At 40.3% G+C, this 15404-nt stretch overlaps 1 protein-coding gene across 1 annotated transcript in view; it reads left to right on the top strand.

The window, feature by feature from the left end:
* Positions 1–1560: 1560 nt before the first annotated feature.
* The window catches only part of LOC127569093 (protein diaphanous homolog 1), a 101331-nt gene continuing 87487 nt past the window's right edge, over positions 1561–15404 (top strand). The window contains exon 1 of the mRNA XM_052013428.1: positions 1561–1581. The gene's annotated coding sequence lies outside the window, so the exon portion shown is untranslated. The remainder of the gene's footprint in view (positions 1582–15404) is intronic.

Genomic DNA, 15404 nt, shown 5'->3' with positions numbered 1-15404 from the left:
CTCTCCTTAAAACTCTGCCAAGCTCTCTTTCCTCATTCAATTTTTTGATAATCCTAATATTGCCATCTATAGCTTGGTGTTAATTTTTGTTTTAATATTTCCGTAGCTACAGTTAGGTTGTCTTTGGGAATTTTATCACACATATAGAATGTCAAAGGATCCACATTTGTGGAATAACACAATACTTAGCAATGGTGTGCATGTTAAGTTGTCATTAAATACTGCATTGTATAGTTGAAGGCTGTCGTGGGCAAATTTGCCTTGGTATATTTGAGCCGATGTCGGTGTCTGGTTTTTGACCTTTGCACTAAGTGACCACTTCATATTCTGCTGAGTAGCAAAACGTCACTGGGGTAAAGACGGTCTTTCATTTTGTCTAAGGCTGTGCTTACCAATCTGCTTACCTCACTATGGCAATTTCCATGGTGTACACATTAGAATTGAGAGCACCACTTGTAAACAACTGTTCTTGCACAGAATTCTGCATGGGCATCTTTGTAGATCTCTTCTGCAAGGCTTTGAACAAATGCAGAGTTTATGACCTTGTACAAGCTGAGTTGCCTTAGTGTTGCAACTGATACTCTATTTCCCACCAGCCATCCACCAGGACTGATTCAGATCACTGTCAAAATTGACAGCGATAGAAGAAGCATGTCATCAGAATCAATAGGTGGTCACCTCCTGCCTAATGATACTTACCATTTGAATGATCACAGGTGCCACATCTTGGCTGAACCTTTGATGTTTTATGATAGATTACCTCTAACCCATGAAAACAAATGAAAACCAAAATTTCAGCCAAGATCTATCTATATTGTAACTTGGTATGGCAGTCATTTAGAACAACAAAGCTTTGTGCATACAGCAACAAACAATCTGCTGGAGGAACTCAAGCGGGCCAAGTTGCATCTGTCCAGGGTGGGGGGGGGGGGGGGGGGGGGGGGGGGTAGGAACTGTCGACATTTCAGGTCAAAACCAAAGCGTCAGCAATTCCTTTCTCTCTCCTCCCCCCCCCCCCCCCCACAGATGCTGCTCGACCTGCTGAGCTCCTCCAGCAAATTTTTACTTCAGATTTCAGCATCTGCAGTCTCTTGTGTCTCCAAAGCTTTGTATATATTTAGCTTTATTATCTCCATTTGTTACTTTTATTTTAATTTTTTGTCAATATACAATTATCTTATCAGAAACCACAAAGGATTACATTATTTTCACAAAATAGGACGTTAAGGCTTAACCTTGCATGTATGGCTTCCATTCCATGCTGTAATAGGGTTCTCTAACTTAATTGCAAAGTGCTTATTTTTCCGAACTTTATACAGCAAATTATGGAAACTTACTTTTAGTCTAAACCTTTTCAATCAGAGGGTCTACAGACATTAAACATCTGTGCTGATTAAACAGCAGATGGAGCTAATGGGAACTATTCACGTATTGAAGTGCTAAATGGAAGCTGAGTGACATTTTAATACTTTGACTAGCCAAAGTTATTTGCTGCTTTGTGCTGATGCAAGGAGGAGCTGTAGTTGTGTTCTCGTACTAAGTTGCTCATGTAATGAAAGCTGCATTATCTGAAGGAAAACGGTAAAGTAATACATCAGCTGACATCTGGCCACTCACTATTCACCAGATAATTCTGATTCTTTTTTTTTGATCAATTTTATCTGAATTTCTTTAAATGTTTTATTTTACAAACAGTTATGGGCATGGGGTCAATGGATAAACTTGTATAGATTTGTAATAAACTATTTATGATTCCATCTGAATATAGCATCACAAATTGAATCCCTGACTGGTGTGACCATGCCTTCATATGTGGTTTTAATTAGTTTCAGAAACTCCATTGCAATTCTGCAAGGTTTCAAAGGCCGGATAACTGCAGAATGTTACACAGTACATTTTGAGTATCTTTTGCAATTAGATTGAAGGACTTCAAACCCAAAGTAACTCATAAAGCAAACTGTTGCTTTTGAACGGAAGATGAAAGCAGCATGTTAAACTTATTACAGCAAAACAAAGAGCCAGTTGGAGCTCAGAGTGAGGGTACATTGACTTCCTATTGAAACCAGATGTTTGTAAGTTAGTTTCCTTTACCTTCCTCCCCTCAGTAAAGAACACAAAGAATATACTTTTAAGAAGTTATATATAGTGTGTAACATACAGCTGCTTGCGTACATCATACCTAAAGATGGGTAGCAGTAGAGTGCTGCAAATACGAAAATGTGTAATTGTTAGCAAGGATGTTGAAGTGTGTCCAGCATCTGCAGAATATTATAAATCGTTCTCTTTTAAACATTTGGTGCACAGTTTGGGACTGAGCACTGTATTAGAGAGAGTAGATAGGTGGATTAAGAATCGCATTATTGAGAAGGGCCACCATAGATTGAAGGGATTAGTTGTAATTTCCACTGCATGAGCTGTAATTTGCTGACATTTTTAGGTTAGGCAGCTTAATCTTTAGGGATTTAAGCAGCACATCTGTGCAGGATGGGAAAAGAAATGGCTCTGCAACTGCAGCATGTATTGATAGTGTGATTATTTTTGAGAATGAAGGATTTTTGCACCTTTTAATTATCACAGTACATCCATTTAATGTGAGTGTCAAGTAATTGCAATCAGTTTTGTCAAACAAATTGTTTATGATGGATGTGGTAGGTAAACATTTGTATGCTTGTGGTTGGACACTCCCCATACAATTCAAAGGTGCTATGCATTTTTTTGTTGAGAGGGGTCAGCATGACCATACGTTTTGAAGGGAGCCGTTTTGAATTAGCTGTAATGCTTTCAGATGGTTTGTCCGTTAACCTGAAACGAGCCTGTGGCCATCGGGCCTGATTACTTTTGAATGAAGATCATTAGTAATTGGAAGCAGAATCTTGCCTGTGAATTTCAAAATGAAATCTTATATTTATATGGTCCTTTAATAACACAGGTTTCACAGGAGTGTTATGAAACAGTTTTGACACCAAGTGGGGTTCCAGTTAAGTATGTTAGGAATATTTTACCATATTAAAAGTGCAATTTAAACACGTTATTTTATATCAATTTCACATGCCATCCATAGAACCTCAACCAACTTTACTAGCAGGTCCCTTTCTGTGCATTTTAATTATACAGTACTTGAGGTAATAGATCTTGGGAGAAATAAATCCTGAAATAGCAAAATGGCTGTCGTTTGCAAATGTACTTATATCTATGCAATTACGCTGCCAATGGTAGTAAGCTGATGTGGAAAATGCACATGAGATTGGAAGATTGCAGTCTTGCACACAAAACAATATTGTTAATGTTATGATAGCATATTACCTTAGGTGATTTTTGTTTAATCTTTATCTGGGATGTGGGTATCAGTGGCAAGGGCACAATTGTCAGTGGCATTCAGTGAAGACATGGGGGCTTTAAAAATGAGTTATTTGATGTGCACTGGAGTCACGTGGGCCAGAAGAGCTAGCCGGATGGTTTCTCCCAGAAGACATTAATGAATCAGTCAGGTCATAGTGGGCATTTGAAGTCTGAATCTCAACATTGTTAAAAGTGTGCCCGAAGTGCAACAGAATTACTATAGTGCGTTACCTAGTTTGAAGTATGTTCAGATCTGCGTGGATCAGTTGTGAAACAGCAATTTCTTAAATAAATCTCTTCCAGGGTACTTTGGGTCCAGTACTCTTGCGAGCCATTTCTGAAGGAAATAGAATAATTTCTAATGCAGCATTGCCAGAATATTTTCTTTTTACTATATATAATTTGACAAGCACTCTGTCAGGCCAATTATCACCATCCGGGCATGGGGCTCTCGGTGTTACTGTGCAGATGTTTCTTTATGATTTCTAAGGTCCCAGCCCATCTGGATACATTAATTCTCTGCCTCCTCCTTTGCACCTGCAACCTTTAATAATTAGCTCGATCAAATTCTTGCTGTTGGTACACAATCTACCAATTTGTAATCGGGATAAAAAGAAAGCCTGCACGTCATTATGATGCATATTTTGCATTAACAAAGTTGATTTTGGCTTCACTTCAAATAGCTGAATACCACAATTCGGGTGACTTCAGATTTGAATGTAAGCAATGGAATGAGACCACCTTAGAGAAGTAGTTGCATACCAACTACAGCCTGCAAATAATTTTTAAGTTTCCGTTATGATTTTTTTGCAATAGCAGAGAACTGTATTGTAAACATACAAGCTGTTATGATGTGACAGGGTGACTATCGCCCTTAGTCAGCTCAGTCCCAATCTACAAAGATTCAGCACTAGTCTCTCACTGACTGGGGGATGCCATTAGAGCCAGAGCCCCAGTCAGCATCCACATAAGCTTGTGCAGCTCCAGCTCCTTCCAAACTCAAGTTCCCGACACCTGACGAGGTTTCTGCCTCATCTGGGCTGATAAGAACATAGTACAGTACAGGAAAAGGCTCTTCAACCCACGATATCTGTGCTGGACATTATGCCAGATTAAACTAATCCCTTCTACCTGCACACGGTCCACATCCCTCTGTTCCCTTCCTGTCTAAAAGTCTCTTAATTGCCACTATTGTATCTGTTTCCACCACCACCAGCATTGGCAGTACGTTCCAGGCACCCACCACTCCCTGTGAAAATAATAAAACTTGCCTCACACATCTCCTTAAAACTTCTCCCATTCTCACCTTAAAGCTATGCCCTCCAGTATTCTAGTAATTTATATCCCACTTTTAACATTTCATGTGAATTCTAACATGTAACATATTTCATTTTGTAAGTTTCTTGCAAGCTAATGAATTCTTTTTTTTTTCCTTTGTCGCAAAGTCAAGATGTATTATATTTCTCAATGCATTATTGCTATCTGTTGTTTGGATATTGGAACCACTGAAGATCCATCCAGTGTTCCAAAGTTGTTTAAGCTTGACGAGGGCTCTTGCTATGTTCAACCTAAAATAGAATTTCCACTGTCAGAAACAGGATTTCATGTTAATCTCTGTTGGCCTTCTATATCAGTGTTCTGACCTACTTGTCTGAAGGATTAATTAAGGAAAGAATTGAAATTCTAATGACTTCTTGGCTCTACTGCACAGTCTTGTTCTAACAGAGTGGATTGGTTGGCTTTTTGCTTTGATGAAGATAACAGTCGTCCTCTCCCCCGAGTGCACAGACCTGTCTATAAATTTTCTTGTGCAAGGACTAATAAATGAGACATAGCAATCAACTAAAATCTTATTTTCTGACCTGCATGATCTAAGTAAATTACCACTGTGGAAAGCTGCCATGCCATTAGTTTAATTAAAAGGAGGAAACGGAGAGAAAGGAGCCTCTGCGGGGCCAGATCAGACCCTTGCTAATACTTCACTTGAAGTACTATCAGAGGATTTTTTTTGATCTTCAGTAAATTGTATTTCATCAATTTCTAAAATGCTGCCTGAACACAAAGAATTTCTTTGAATCAGATGAAAGGGGGGGCCATTTCTTTTGTTGTGCTTGGCCTTTTTCTCTTTGTGCATATTCATTTCCTAGGAAGATCATTGTACTAGATTGCTGATGTTCTTTTAGTTTGGAGGAGATGAAAACAAAAGCAAATTATACAAAAGGCATTTAACATGTCTCTTAACCATTTTGGGTGCTTTACGGACAATGAATTATACCAAAATCAATTTGATCTTGCCCGACGGGAGAGTGGAACCATATGTTTATACAAAGGAAGATTCCAGAAAAAGCCATCTGATTGATTTTCGATGTAATGTCAATCTAGATTTTGTGCTGATAGTGGAATCTGAATCAGCATCCCAAAGTCTCATAAGCAATGGGGATATTGAACCCCGCTGATGCGATGATAGATGGGGAATTGAAATTTTGTCAGTCTCAAGAAAATACATGGAAGAATGAAGAATGCTAACTGCTCCAGATGTGCTGCTCAGTCATACAAACCAGAAGGCATAAGCTTTTTAGCCTGTACTATTTCAGTGCACTTCGACAAGGCACAATAGCAATCAGGCAGCTATAATTACCTTCCGTGACCTGAGCTTTCATGTTGTTGGGGGGAGGAATGAGACAAGATTATTTTGTTGATAAACAATATCCAGTTGCCCATACAAGGATGCTCGTTGAGGACTGAATTGTGTTTGACTGCAATCAATCTGTCAACACATTCTGCTCAGGCTCACAAATAAAGAATGACTAATCAGGCTAGCAATCAGAGGGTGGGTGGCATTCATGGGACAGTACTCCAGCAAGAGTAGAGTCTTTTCAGAGTGAGGAGGGTGAAAATTAAAACAAGAAGAGAATAAAACTCGCAGCCAGCTATGAGAGCTATTTTCTGCCGTTTCTGAGATTACCAACAGCCTTAGCAGTAACTCAATCCAGCAGTGGCCAAAGTAGTGGTGGTCTGACTGGCATTTGGTCTCAAATAACACATCTGTTTTTCCTTATTGTGTGGTTTCATCTTTTGAAATTAAGGAATCTCAGACCTGGTGAAAACAGTGCTGCCTTGTACTTCCTGTTGCTTAATCATGGATTGACCTTGTCAGAGGCCATGAAGAAGGTCATACTCCAGAACTTCCTGCTGCCTTAAATGAAAGAGTAAAACTACTAGAGGAAAGCAGTCTGTGGTAAAGGGAAAATGTGGAAATCATGTAATGCCGCCTTAGTTCTTAACTTACTAGTTGAAAATTGTGTTACTTTTAAGCACGCACAATGGATGTTCTTTCTAAATGAGTCGGATAACGATCTTGTGCTTTAGAACTGCATTCATGTTGGAACTGTTGGTCAGGGCACCAAGAGAAATCCCTGCTCCTCTTCAGAATGTGTCATGGGATATTTTACAGCCATTTGCCCAGAAGTGCACACAATTGTTTGGCATTTCATACAAAACATTGTGCTTGTGTCAGTGGAACACTTACTGCACAGAAGTGACAGCTCCATCAATGAGGGCCAGGATGCAGCTTTAAGATCTTTTAAACACTGAATGAACTAAAATAAATGAGAGAATTATTAATTCACAGGAGAGAAATGCAGTGGAACTTCACAAATAGATCTGAAGCACAGAGCATGAAGCTTTAGTCTTATGATTTACAAATGGATGGTAGAAGGACATACCAGTGTGAGACCACAAGCTACGTTAGACTAAAGCAAATCTGACAAGTCAGTGACACTGTTCCTTGCTGTTCTCTGGTAACAGTGACTCACCAGTATCCAAGGACTAGTTCCGTTGTAGAGATGGACAGATCTTATAAAGTAATAATAACTTGCAGCTGGAAAACATTTCCTTTTATTTAGGATGTGAATATCACTGGCAAGGCCAGCCTTTATTGCCCATTCCTAATTGACCTTGAGAAGGCAGAGGTGAGTCCTTCTCATGATGGCATATCCCTTCACAATCCGTATCAATGATTCAGGTGAGGGGATCAAGTGCAAGGTTTACTGCGAAACAAATCTGGGTGAGAGTAGAAGTTGTGAGGAGGTTGCAGAGGCTTCAGGGGTACAGGTGAAGTGAATGGGTAAGGACATGATAAATAGAATAAGATGTGGGGAAAAAAATGGAAGATCATCCACTTTGGTAGGAAAAAAATCAGAGTGCAGTTTTTTTTTAAATAATGAGAGATTGAAAGATGTTGGTAGTCAGAGAGACTTGGGTGTCCTTTTACTAGAATCGTTTGAAATCTAATATACAGATACAGCAAACAGTTAGGAAAGCAAATAGTACGTTGTCCTTTTTGGTGGAGGATTTGAATATAAGTTTAAAAGTGTCTTTGTAAAAGCCCCAAGTGAGACTGGACTTGGAAACTTGTGATGGAGCTGTCGTCCCGAAATCAATTTTCCCTTTCCGTCCGCTGTAAATAACACAGTGCCACAAAGTCGATTCGAACAAATACCTTTATTAGGACTTATGGAGAGTTTGTCCCATTTTTGTATTCTACCCGATCGGACGGTACGAATCGCTGCGATTACCTATAAGATCGGTCTCTTTCCTTCACCCACTTCAGGTTCCTGACCTTAGCGTGGGGCATTTCCCCTCTTAAGAACCGGTCTAAGGCAGGGTGGTAGTACCGGAGAACCGATCTCAGAACTTAGAGCTCAAAACCTTGAAATTCACAACTTAAAATCCCAAACCCAAAACTGGGGACTCGAACCCCGAACAGAACTTAACTTAACTGGGGACTCGAACCCCGAACAGAACTTAACTTAATTGGGGACTCGAACCCCGAACAGAAATTAACTTAACTGGGGACTCGAACCCCTCCTTACCTGTGGCACTCGGACAGGTTCGCGAGGAGTCCGTCAGAGGATTGTCGGTAAGCGAAGGGATCGATCAGGTGTCCGACTGCCTGAGAGGGATCAAGGTGAATCGTACCTTGTGGGCCCGTCCATCTCAGGTGGCCGTTATCCCCGTCGGTCGCTCACGCCGCTTCCGAAACCTCGTCTTGGACTCCTGGCTGGCTCGCCAAATTGTCGTCCCGAAATTAATTTTCCCTTTCCGTCTGCTGTAAATAACACAGTGCCACAAGGTCGATTCGAACAAATACCTTTATTAGCAGGGCACCGCTAGGAGAATTCTCTTCAGCACTCACTAAGAGTCGCTTCCCGAGTTCTCCCCGAACAAAGGGCAGACAGACATTTATACAGGAATTGTCACGCACATCCCATGCAAACGGTGCCGCGAGTTTCGGTCAAGCTATAGAGATCCCGAGACAGCTATCACACCTTTTGTCTTAGTATAATTGAGTTATAATCAAGGCTTTCAAAGGCAGGTATCACCCTTCATTGTTCAGACCAAGTCTTCACCTCAATGTTAATTACACTCAGTATCGCCACCATCTGACATATCGGAATGGTTCGTTACCTGAAACAAACATACTTAACATTCCAACCTAACTAGTGGGTCAGCAGCTTGCTAGTCCTTGCTAAAGAAATATAAATGCATATATATATATTTTGTTTGCCAGTTATAGGTATGGTTGCAATTCTTGACCCTTCACTTCCTCAGAGCGATTGCAACAAAGGTTCCCCAGGTTAATTCCTGGCATGGGAGCTTGGTCTAAAGTGGGATTAAGCAGACAGCACATAACCTTCTGGAGCTTAGATGAACAAGCAGTGATCTCATTGAAAGATCAATGTTCTTGCAGTGCTTGATGGAGTAAATGCAGGGATGATGTGTTTTCATCCAGGGGCAACACCTCAAAATGAGAAGCTGTCCATTCAGGACTGAGATGAGAAGGAACTACTTCACCCAGAATTCTATTCCCAAGAGTGCTGTTGAAGGCCTGTCACTGAGTACCTTCTCAACAGATTGCTAGATTTTTGGATATCAAGGGAGGTAAAAGATCAGCCATGGCAGAGCAGGCATGAGATGCCAAATGGCTTACTCCTGCAAGTACTACTTATGTTCTTGGTTTTGGGTGGGTAGTTCAAAGAGTCACACCCAGCAAAAATGAAACAATTATATATTTCCAAGTCATGTGAGTGACTTTGAAAAGAATTAAGGTGGTATTTTCATGTGCTCTCTGCCTTGTGACTTTTTCCATCAAGAAAGCCAAAGTTTGAAAGGTGCTGTTGGAGTAGTCTGGGAAATCATTTTGTAGATGCACTGCAGCCGTGGTGTGCTTGAGATTCAGTGCATGATGGTTTGGGGTGGCAGACATAGAGCGCCGATCAAGTGGGATACTTTGATATTATTATTTTCGATCTGCTGTTATCCAGGCAATTGCAGACTATTCCAGTACACTCATGACTTGTGACTTGCAGATAGTGGCAAGGTTAGGGAGTGTGGAAGTGTATCATCCACTGCAAAATTCCTAGACCTTGACACATTTTCTGTCAGTTATGCAATAAAAGCAGGATTGAAGCAATTGGATCACGTTGTATTTCAGCAATGGTCATTATGTTGGCTAATGTCCAAAATATCCAACGTCATGGTGAGGTTTGAAGGATGCTTGTGTTGCTGATGTGGTAACATGAACACTACTTTCCCTGATGGCAATGGCAGCTTTGTGGCTGTGGTGAAACGTGTTGTCTCCAAGGAGATTATGGTTAATTACAGTTTAGCCTTTATGGGAATGGCTAGGTTTACAAATCTGTTTCCCCTGTTTAGGATTGCCTATTCAGAAGATATTTTGCTGTTGAACACACTGTAAGGTGTTCTTAAGACATTCGTTGTTTAAAACAAAATGTGGTCAAAGTCGAGTTTATTGTCGCATGCACAAGTACATGTGTGCACAGGTGCAGTGAAAAACTTACTTGCAGCAGCATCACAGGCACATAGCATCATATAAGCAGCATTCACAAGAATAACAAATTAAACATAAAACAATTTTTACAAGAAAGAACACATCAGATCCAAACAAAAACAAAGTCCATTTTAGGGCAAAGTGGCCCTAGAGTTGCTAAACTGTAGTGATTAGGGTTGTGCTGGTTGGTTCAAGAACTGAATGGTTGAAGGGAAGTACCTGTTCTTGAGCCTGCTGGTGTGGGACTTCAGGCTTCTGTACCTTCTGCCCGATGGTAGCTGCAAGAAGATGGCATGGTTTGGATGGTGGGGATCTTTGATGTTGGATGTTGCCACCTTGAGGTAGCGCCTCCTGTAGATACTGCCACTGGTGGGGAGGGATGTGCCCATGATGTATTAGGCAGAGTCCACTACTTTCTGCAGCTTCTTACATTCCTGTACATTTGAATTACCATACCAGACCATGATGCAGTTGTAAAGTGCAGAAAAGGCAGAGTATTTCCATTTTCTTTTCCTGGACTTTCTGATATAGGAATAATTTATTGAGCTAGTTAATCCTGGGCTTTGTTGTATCAATGATTTCTTATCCTGCACATCAGTGATTCAATCCAGGAGTTTTGAGAGTTTATTGTCTAGTGGAGCACCAAAGGTTTTTTTTGTTTAATTTAAGCCATGAAATTTTAATTAGTTTGAAAGGTGGCATTCCAGTATGAATTTTGATGGTCAGTTTATTGAGTTGATTCACATCAGTATTCACAGCCTTCATCCTCTAAACTTGCTTGGTCATGTCTTGAGTCAGGAAGGTTTAGAGGACAGCGTAATAGCTACATGAAAGCAAGGAAGGGAAGAAAATATGAACAGATGAAGAGAGAAATAGGGCAAGAAAGTGGATCAGAAAAAAACAGGTTCAGTAAATTGTGACTGCAGAAGTGAGGGGTGACGCAAGTCAGAAAAGTATCTGGGTTGGTTAGGTAGGGGAAGCAGACACAATCTTGTTAGTTATTGCAGTTACAGCAGTTGGTGTGGAGTGAAATGGAAAAACTTGAAAGTTGGGAGATTGCTTCATGTCAGCTTAATCAAGGGGAAGGAAATGGTGTAGGAGAAAGGGGAAGAGGAAAGGAATTTAAATCTAATTTATTAGAAAATTACTCACAAAATTAGCATTGAGGCCGAGGAGGGAAAAATTCCTTTATCTTGGAAGGTGGAAAGGCAGCAGTTGAGAGACAGTGATGTGAGTTTGTTGAGGCTTAGGGAGACACCTGTATTTCGTATGGAGGGGTGAAGCCACCAAGATAAGGAGATAAGGTTTTTATTGGGAGGGGAGGTGGGGGGAGGGCCAACAGAATAGGGTAGAGGAAGAGCACCAGGATTGAGGGGGTTAGAATACCAAACAAGGGGGAGGTACAGTATAGCCTCCTTTAGTGTGAGCAGGTTTCGGAGAATGTATAAGCCCACTGGTTGGTTTGGTGAAACTAGATCCGTCAGTAGAAACTTTCTTTTTATGTGATCAGGAAGTTTCTCGGGACCATTTTTTTTCTCTAATTTGTACGGTACGGGAACCAATTCAGCGATATTAATCTGTATCCTCATTTTGTGGACTCTTAATTTAATAGTCCTAGTGCTTTGCTTTACTTTTTAAAATGACAGAGCAGTTGCCATTAAATGTTATGGTAAAGCAACTGTATGTAACCAGCATTGCTAATTCATCTCAGTTTCCTTCTAAGATCCTAACCATTGCAGAAACTGGTCTTCAGTCAATTTGATTCACTCCATGTGATATTGCTGCAGGCACTGGATTTAGCAGAGTTTATGGAACCAGATAATAATTTGGCTCTTGCACTGAAGACCTGTTCTCTGGAATGAGTTGAATTCTAGCAAAGCTGCTTCTATTTACAAAATGCTGGACTATTGAATCCAATTACCACCCGATCAATGTATATCCATTCATAAGCAAATTGAAGAAAGGTGTCATTCACAGTACTTAACAACGCCGTCAAGTGATATTTAACCTTCACTTGGTTGGAACTCTACCTCGCATAAGATAAAATATCTTTATCAGTCGCATATACATTTGAAACACACAGTGAAGTGCATCTTTTGCGTAGAGTGTTCTGGGGGCAGCCCGCGAGTGTCACCACGCTTCCGGCGCCAACATAACATGCCCACAACTTCCTATCCCGTACGCCTTTGGAATGTGGGAGGAAACCGGAGCACCCGGAGGAAACCCACGCTGACATGGGGAAAACGTACAAACTCCATACAGACGGCGGCTGGAATTGAACCCAGGTCGTTGGCGCTGTAATAGCGTTATGCTAACAGCTACACTATCTGCTTCAGTCATCCCAGCATCAGGCCATTTCTGCTGGAGTTATGCAGGAGAGTGTGCTTCATCAGTGCCCTTCTATCATAAAGTAACAGGTAAGGATGTCGTTGATTATTGCACAATGCTTCATTCCATTTGTAATTCCTCAAGTGAAGCTGTCCATCCCTGCATCCCTTGCATGCTGAATGACCTAGATAGCATTTTGGCTGAGCTGTTAAGTAACACTTACAAGTACCAAGCAATAACAATCTCCAATACAAGGGAGTCCGACAATGTAACCTTGCGTTGCTGAGTCTCAAACTATCAGCACCTTAAGATTCAACATTGAGAAACTCAGCTGGACCAACACATAATTACTGTGTCTGCAAGAACAAGTCAGAAGCTGAGTATCCTGCAATGAGTCATACACCTCCTGACACCAATAACAAGGCATATTATCAAGACTGTGATATAATACTTGGATGATTGCAATTCCAGCAACTCTGAAGAAGCTTGATATCATCCAGGAAAAAGCAGCCAGCTTAATTAGTACCCTATCACCCAATCTAAACATTCACTTCACCATTGAACAATGGTTGCAGTGTGTACCATCTATAACGTACACTGCAGTTATTTGCACAGGCCATTCCAACAAGAGACCCCAACCCATTAACATCTTCGACCAAGAAGGACGAGGGTTTCAAGTGCATGGGAACACAACCCACTGCATGTTTCATGCTAAGTCGCATGCCATGCTGACATTGAAGCACATTGCTGTTCCTTCATCATCATTGGGTCTAAATCATAGAACTCCATAACAGCAGTGGGAGTACCTTCACCCAAGGGACTGCTATAGTTCAAGAAAATGGTTCACCGCCACTTTCTTGGGAGTATGTGCTGATCTTGCCAACAATGCTCAGATGCAAAAAACAGAAGAAAAATTCACAGCTCAACAAGATCACTTTTGAAGATAGCAGATAGAAGCCTCATATTATTGAAGTAGTGTTGCACATGTCATTCTGAGTCATCTGATGATGGGAAAGCATTCCCCACTTTATTTCTGTGACCTACCTTAGCAGCGCAGATGGTTTATGATTTTTTTTTTGTTACTGTTATTAATTCCCCACAGTACTACTACTGCTGTTCTCTTTTGGCAAATGCAACTCTCAATGGAATACAATTCCAAAGACTGATTCTAGCACCTTGCCTATTCCTGCATTCATTCGGTTTTATTTGTTTTTGGTGGATCTCAGCCTAGATTGGGGGTTCAAGTGGAAGTATCCCACATGAGTGTAATTCAATCTTCAGCAAACATCTACTTGTCTGCATTTTCCAGCAGAACTAATTAAACAATCAAGGTCAGGAACCCCATGTCATTGTTTTATTTCACTTCAGCTTCTATCTGATCCAGGAGCTCTGAGACTAATTAAAAAACCCTTATCAGAATTCGGGTTGATGATGTCAGTTAATTAAACACAAGCTGCTTTATACAAAGAGTGTGGATTCCTTGACTTTATATATAAAAAAGAGATGTTAAAAATAAAAAAGAAAGCAATGCTAAACTTTGATAAATCAGTAATTATGCCTTATGTGTAGGTTTGTACATTCTGGGCACCACTTTGTAGAAAAACCTTGGGGTGGGAGGCAGAGATGATTTGTCAGATGGAAATTAGGATCCAACACCTGTTACCTGGAAAGGTTGGCTTTGTTTTCCTTGGAGATTTGAAAACTATCTTCAAAATTGTGAATAATTTAGTAAATAAGGAGCATTATTGTCATTTTCTTGTGACAGATTGGTAGCCAGAGGCTGCAAATTTGTTAGTTGGCAAAAGAACAAGAAGCAAGATGACAATTTTATTTTTATTGCAAATTCAGACAATGTTGAAGGCACTGCTTGAAAGGATGTACGAAACAGAGACAATAACTTGCAGGAAGAAATTAGATAAATTCTTGAAGGGGTAAATCTGCAAGGCTTCAAGAAAAGGACAGGGAATTGGATCTAATTGGACAGCTTGATTGAAGTGCCAATACAAGTATTATGGTTTGAGTGACCATTCCAATTGACTTAAAGCTAAAGATGGGAATCTTGCTCTTCCACACATCTCAACACCATACAGTCAAAGGTATCAGCTACCGCGGGAAGTACTGGAGAGAGAGGTCTGAGATTGTGTAGAATGTCGATATCTAAGTCAACATTTATCCTTCTAATTGGCATTAAAAAGTCATTATCAAACTGCTGTTTCTAAAACCGCACTGTGGGATAACCATGATGTATTTCCAATGTTATTATGGTACCTTCACTTCAGAAGCATTTAAGTGGCTTTGAAGCATTTTGGGATGTACTGAGTTTGTACAAGGCATGTCACAGAAAATTTTTTGGGTAATTAAAACAGATTCCTAAAATGCTTACATGTTGCACTATAGTTCACAATTCCTAAAAGGTATAAAATTGAATAAAGATGAAATCCTGTTGTATCTACAATCTAGCGATGCACAAATAAGCCACTTTACAAAAGTGACTGCATTTTAAAAGTGTACATTATTGGCTGCAATTTTTTTTTAGCAAATCCTGAAGTTGTGAAACATACAATAGAAATGCAAACTTGCTTTATCTCTCCATTCAACCAGCTGTTCATCTTTCCAGATGATATAGGTATCTGAGATCCATGCTGAAATGTGTCCAAGTAAATGTTTTCCTCAAAGATAATATCATGAAACCTCTAAAATGTGCGGCAATCTAAAACACTTATGTTCATTGGGATATGAAGAGCATTGAAATTAATAATTGTCTCAGTTGTCTCAATTCATTGTTGTATGAATGAAAAGGAAATGTGAACCTTGCTGCACTCAACCAGTTTATTCTTGTCCCTGATATGACTAGAGTGCCTATCTTCCAGATTAGGGCCATCAG

The sequence above is a fragment of the Pristis pectinata genome, chromosome 4, assembly GCF_009764475.1.
Source record: "Pristis pectinata isolate sPriPec2 chromosome 4, sPriPec2.1.pri, whole genome shotgun sequence".
Classification (NCBI taxonomy): Eukaryota; Metazoa; Chordata; class Chondrichthyes; order Rhinopristiformes; family Pristidae; genus Pristis; species Pristis pectinata.
Note: the sequence above shows the minus strand (reverse complement) of the source record. Positions and strands in the feature narration are given on the sequence as shown.